The following is a 7,027-nucleotide window of genomic DNA, read 5'->3' as shown; positions in this document are numbered from 1 at the left end:
ACAAAACATTTCCAGCTTTGACCTTTTCTTTCAACTGGGCAGTGCCTTTTCCTTTTATAGCTGCATGCGTATCATTTCTAAAAGAGACTTTCTTTCCCTTTTCTAAAGCAGTATACGATTCAAGTTTTTCTTTATCACCTGTCGTATGCTTCGAACATCCACTGTCGATGTACCATAGATTTTCCTGTCCTTCTGCATAAAAATCTATCCCACATCTTTCTGGTTGTGGTTCCTTTATTCTCCATGTTCTGGTGCTTGAGGCTTGTTCCTTTGTCTGCCAAAACCTACTCCTGCATTCAGAATCTTCATGATTGAAGTTATTACAAATAGAACATTCAGTTTCATTTTCAAGGGCCGAAAAGTTGTTATAGGTCCTTTTCGTAATCCCAGTCATACTTCTTTGTTTTTGAGCTTCTCTAGTCATGATTGTCTTATAGGCAACATATTGAGCTGCTTTGTGACCAAATTTATGGCAAGAGAAACATTGGCCATTGAAGAAACTTCTGCGATTATCAAATCTACCAGCCAAATGATTTTAATTTCTATTGTCATCCATTCTTGAAGCAAATTGAGAAGTTTTTACCTGTGGCTGATTGTAGCTTTTGTTCACCCTTAAGATGGATTGCCCCCGGTTTACCTGGTAGTCTTTGTTTGATCTTGGTGTAATTCTTCCCTGCTTTACCTGATGATCTCCATTGGGCTTTTTCTCATTCCTCCTTGCTGCATCAAGATAACTCTTTGAGGTGGATGCTTGAGATGTTTCTCCATTATAACCCAGACCTATCTTGATTAGTGGAGAACGTTGTACATTGATAATCTCATCCAGAGTTTCAGATCCTTTAACAAATTTAAGATTAAGAGCCTTTGTTTTCTCAATTTCTTTTCTAAGGCCAACAATTTCACATTCTAACTTCTCAAGAAATTTTTCTTTTTCATCAAGTTGAAATTGCAGGGTATCAATGATCACATTCTTTTCTTCTAAACATGTCTTGAGTCTAGAAATCTCTTCATAAAAGCTATCCACGTCTATAGCATCCATGTAATCATCATCTTCAAAATCCATTAAAAGTTTATAGTCATTACCTCGTTCATCTTCATCACTATTTGATAGTCCATCACTGTCTTCATGAGTGTAATAGCTTTTCTTATTTGCATTATGTTTCTTGTTCCATCTAACAGGTTCCTTTCCCTTGTCAATCTTATCCTTATGAGGACATTTGGCAGCATAGTGACCTACTCTTCCACAAGCAAAGCATTTGAAAGGTAACTTACCTATGAATCTTCCAGTACCCCGTTGAAGATTTCTGACAAAATTTGATTCTTCTTCTTCTTCTGACACATGTCCTGACTCATAGTACTCTCCTTTGCCTGAAGCCTTGAAGGCAGCTTCTCTCCTGTCTGATGGATCTCCTTTCCACATTTCATAAGTAGTTAGAATTTCGTGCAGCTGTGACATTTTAAGGTTTTGTAGATTCTCCTTTTCTTCTATTGCGGAAACTTTAGATTCAAACCTAGGGGATAAAGATCTTAGAACTTTTTCAACCACAACAGCCTCTTTTATTTCTTCACCCAAATTTTTCATACAATTAACAATCTCATCTACACGAAGAAAATAGTTAGCCACACTTTCATCATTATACATCCTGAGATTTTCATACTGAATCCTGAGGGTTTGAAGTTTTGCTCGTTTTACCTGATCATCTCCTTCATAGCTCAGAACAATCTTGTCCCATATCTCTTTTGCGGATTTAAACTGCATTACCTTGACAAATTCTGATTGAGATAGGCATCCTAATAGAGTACTGACCACCTTTGCATTTGTTTCATATTTCTTCTTCTCAGCCGGATCTGTAGGAGTTGCTGATGGAAAAGTATACCTTGTTTCTATGATATCCTAGACTTTTGTACCAAGAGATTGAAGATAGGTAGTAACTCTTACCTTCCAATATACAAAGTTTGTCCCATCAAAAATCGGTGGCCTGATTGATGCTTCCCTCTCGTAGTTGCTCATGATGAAAGATCTTCCTTCAAGCGATCAAGCTTCTTCTAAAGGACTTGCTTTGATTCCAATTGTTGGAAATAACACTGAGAGGGGGGGTGAATCAGTATTATCAAGTCAAATATTCCTTTTTCAAAATCAAATGATATACGCTACTTCATTTAATTAAACCTGCGTATATACGCAACTATGTAGAAGGAAACCCGCGTATACAATTAAAACTTTTAAATGACTTTATCTTTATGATGATGATTATTAATCTGTGTTTGAGAATCAAATAACCAGTAACCAGAAATAGTAAAATAGAGCAGAAAGACAATCGCACACGAGAACACAAGATATAAGGTGGAAACCCAATGTGGGTGAAAACCACCTGCTGCAATTCGTCTCTATCTTCTCTTTAATTAGAAACTTCTTTTTACAATTGTACTGGTGCAGTCCTTTACCAGTACGCAGGCTGCAACCTGCAGAGAGCTACAACCCTCTCTCGTTTTCCAGCTTCTCCTGGAAGGGAGCTACAACCCCCTTAGCTCTTGCACTAGCCAAGATACTAGTACATAGGTGCTGGCCTACAGAAGGCTACAACCTTCTCTTTCTTTCAGGGACCACATTTCATGAAATTTTAGACTAGATCCACAATTAGCATCAATCAAACATCAAGAGTTTCTGCATCAACCAATCACCTTTTCACCAATCAAAACTGAATCAAAATAAACACTTCTCTGACGACTGTACCCAGATCATAGTAACAGTAACCACACACCAAAACTGAACCCAAAACACTGCAGCAATAAACAGAAGCAGCAAGATCACAACTCAAAATATATACGCTACTTTAATAGCCTGAAACCTGCATGCATACGCTTCTGCGTATGGAACAACCTGCGTATACGTTGTTTGCCTTCACTGAACCAGCGTATATACGCGCCTTCGCTTCACTGAACCTGCGTACAGATCTATAAAGGATAATTCGCTCTTTCAGATATTCTAATTAACCCAGATTATCAGTTTTATAGATCAAGCAAGCGCCACATATAACAGATCAAAATCATACAAAGATACTATCATTCAAGCTTAAAGATTATGATCCATCAATAGAACTTATCCTTCTCTTTGCGCTAAGGTTCCTCCTTCATTCAGATCCAGATCTACACCATAACCCAATTACCAATATTCCAGATCTAGCACTTTATCAAATATTCAACAATAATTCCAATGATCCTTTGCCAAATGATCTCCTTCCTCTTTTATAGTCTTAGGCCTTCCACAATACCACGGTCAAAAACCATAATAAACCAATACCACGGACCCAATACTTGGGATCAACATGTCTGACGAGGTACCACGGACCCAATACTTGGGATCAACATGTCTGACAAGGTACCATTGTCCAAAACCATAGGTTCAAATACCAAGGACTAACTACCATGGACCAAAGGTAAGTTCATAAACATATACGCACTATTCCTTGCATGAAAGTGCGTGTATATGCACACCTACCTTTGGAACGTCTAACCCGCATGTATACGCGTCTTCATCTAGATGAACCTGCGTATATGTCTTTTCCTTCATTGTGAAAGCCTGAACTGAGATCTATTACCAAAGAGAGTTGCCATCAAGGACAACACCTGTGCCATAGCTCCAAACATGTGCCTAATGCCAACAAAGGAGCCATTAGAAGTACAGATCAAAGATTTCCCAATATGTCTATCGCCAAATCCAACATGACCTCAAGAAAGTAATCATAAAGACTTGGAAGACCTGCATGGAATAACAAAGGATGACACACAATTTGTTACTAAGGAATTAGAATACCAAGAGTACATGGATCCAATTGAATCTTGGTTTCAAACAATGTCGAATGTTATCATTCCTCCATCATTCGACAACTCCTAGAATTGCATTCATTGAGACAACTGGTTCCTCATGTTTTGGTATTTATTAAAGTATATTTTTCAAAATTGAGCATGAGTAGAATTGTCATTTTTTTATCCAATGGCTGAATTATAAATACTCCTACACTAAAAGGAGATATTCCTCTCTTTAAGTAAAATAGGGTATGATAGAATAGAGGAAATAAATAAGGTATATATATTATCTTAAAGTAAAACTGTTGCAACACTCTTTAATTTCAATATTTAGTTATTAATTTTTCTTAAAGTTTTAACTTCCAAACGCTATGTTATTGAAACTTCTCTTGGATTGATCACCATCTGTTGTTATCAAGCACCCTTATGCTAATTCTTGTTAAGTGTGGTTCACTCTTAATGCCTCATTATCTTGTAAAGTGACTACCATTGATTGGTCGATCCTTTTTCATGTCGTCTAGCAGAGATAATCCACTGAGTCAATTCGGGGAAGTTATCACTGTATGCTTGGTACTTCCCATCCATAAACTCAAAATTCCACTATTAGGTGAATAAATCATATTGGTATAGTCACTCTAAAAAGTTGTTATCCAAAAAATATTTCGAAGTTCCTCTAGAGGTTATTGTTGAAAAACCTCCTATGGTGGACCACTCCTATAGAACCTCAAAGGACTTTCATGAGAACCCTAGCATGATCAACTAGAGGGACCTTTCAATAATTACCTAAGATGTTTTATTATACATTATATAGCTAATATATATAACATATATATATATATATATATATATATATATATATATATATATATATATATATATATATATATATATATATATATAGATATATATGTACATATATATCGAGAGAGGGAGAGGGAGAGAGAAGAAAGTATCGAGAAGTACAAGAAAACTCATTGGGGTACTGAATAGGCCTGCTAGCAGTGGGACTATGCTTGTATGGTACCAAGGCAAACCTACCAGGGTACTAAACATGATTGTTGGAAGTGGGGCTATGCCGAGTAGGAGAGATGGGGAACACATATTGACACACATATAAATCACTCTAAGTAAAGGCCCAAGGCCACATTCTAAAGTGATTATCATTAAATTTAAAGCTAGGAAATAAACTTCAGACCTTCCGGATAATGGCTTTAGGATCCTTCCAATATTGGGCTTTGCAGTTATATCTTTTAGAAATAGGGAGGTTTGCATGGAAGTGGAACCCTTATTGTAGGTGATCTACTTTTCTCACATAAGTGGGACTTATGTTATACACTTGGATAATGGTAAGACTTTTAAAGACAAAGACACAGATAACTGGTTCATCCTAGGAATGTATCATTTTGACATTTTTTCCCTAATTTACATCATCTTTTAATCTCTCTTTAAGGCCATATAATTCGAGTCACTTTTATTTATAATGATGTTACTGAGGTTATAAACTACTGAATTAGGCTACTCATGAGATGTTTATAGAATTTTTAATGTTTAGTTTTGGAGTGAGGAAGTACTTCCATAGTCCATAAGATGGTTAAAATGAAACTTACAACAATTAAATAGTGATCTTTCACCTATTTTTTAACAGTTGCATCCCTTTGGTTTGAAAATAAGAGGAGTATATTTGTAACCTGCATTAGTTACCAACACTGCAAAATCGGTTTCCAAGATTAACATTTATCTCTGCAGAGTCAACCTTCATCAATAAGTAACAACATTCATCCATCATACATTTGTATCAACCCTGACACTTTCAACAATGGTATCCTTGGCATCAAAAGATAATTTATGGTAGTTAGAAAGAGAACGTGTCCTGCATCTGGAGGAAAAAAAAATTGTGCCCCTGTTCCTTGAATGACCCAATGTGTAGATCATTCAACTTGTATTCTTCATATTGGTTTCAAGATAGGTGGAGCATCCTTGGCAGTTTCCTTGATTTTAAAAAAATATGTAAGAGTCACAGGAATTGTATGAGGGTTATAGGGCTACCTTTAGGTGACAATTTTCAAATTGGAAAGCTTAAAATGAGTAGACACTCTAAAATAGAGATACATTGACAAGTTGACCTTTTTGATTAGTTTCATCATGGTCCTATCTAAGTTGTTCAACCTCAAAAGACATCGATAAAAGATTTAGCACTCTTGTTTACACATATATAGGTATTTATATAAACATTACACAGTGTGGTTGCAGGATCACTATAGTGGTTGCAGGACAACCTATAGAATAATTTTTAATTTATTTTTCAAAATTCAACTCTATTTCAGTGGTATATGGTTTAGAGAAGTATCTATAGTTTCCCAGGTAACTCTAAGTTCTTCTCTTTATCATTTCAAGGGTCTACATCAACAAATGTCATTCATTTTGTCATCTCTCGGGCAATAACCAATTTCAACATCAAAAATTCATTGTTCCTGTTAGTGTCGGTCTTGAAAGCCCTCCATCAGTGATCAAAGCTCTTTGCATTTGCATTAGTAGGTGTCTCATCAGTGTCAAATTTTGCATCCCGTTAGGCATGCCATAACCCTGATGGAGGAGCTGGTCTATTTATACCCCACTTGGCTTTGTTGGATCAGGTCATATCAGTCATTAAGTTTTTCAAGCTTGTCTTGATTTGTCTTGAGGTCAAAGTCCTAGGTCTAGGGTTTTGGTCATTTATCTTTGCAAGGTCATGTCTTTGGAAATCCATGAGTACTCAGAAAGCCAGAGGGAGGATTGCAAACATGTTTCTCCGATATTTTTATCTTGTACAGTGAACTTTCACCTTGGATTTAAAAACTCTGTTTTTAAAGCCAAGGTCATTTTCTCAGTTTTTGTAAATAAGTGATGAAAGTTCAAAAGTCTTCAGCAGACAAATTGCAACCCTGGTCCCCTTGCCAAGATCCCTCAGATGATCTACCTGCAAAAAGAATCAAGTCAAAGAACTCAAATAAGTCAAAATCAGGATAAAAGAAACCAAAAATCAGTGTTATAAAGTGTCAAAAGGAAAACATTAGAAAGTGGGTTTATGAATGAAATTTTTTCAAATGAAATCCATAAAAGCCTAAATTCCCTCCTTTCACTCTCATTGTGCATCCTAATGCTTGCAAGAGAGGTTTGAGAGAGCGATTGTGAGAAAGGAGCAACGGCAGAGAAATTTCGGGCAGCAGAGAGGTGCGCGACC

This window comes from Pinus tabuliformis, chromosome 6 (genome assembly GCF_031772625.1).
Source record: "Pinus tabuliformis cultivar Carrire ecotype Pingquan chromosome 6, CPIR1, whole genome shotgun sequence".
NCBI lineage: Eukaryota > Viridiplantae > Streptophyta > Pinopsida > Pinales > Pinaceae > Pinus > Pinus tabuliformis.
Note: the sequence above shows the minus strand (reverse complement) of the source record.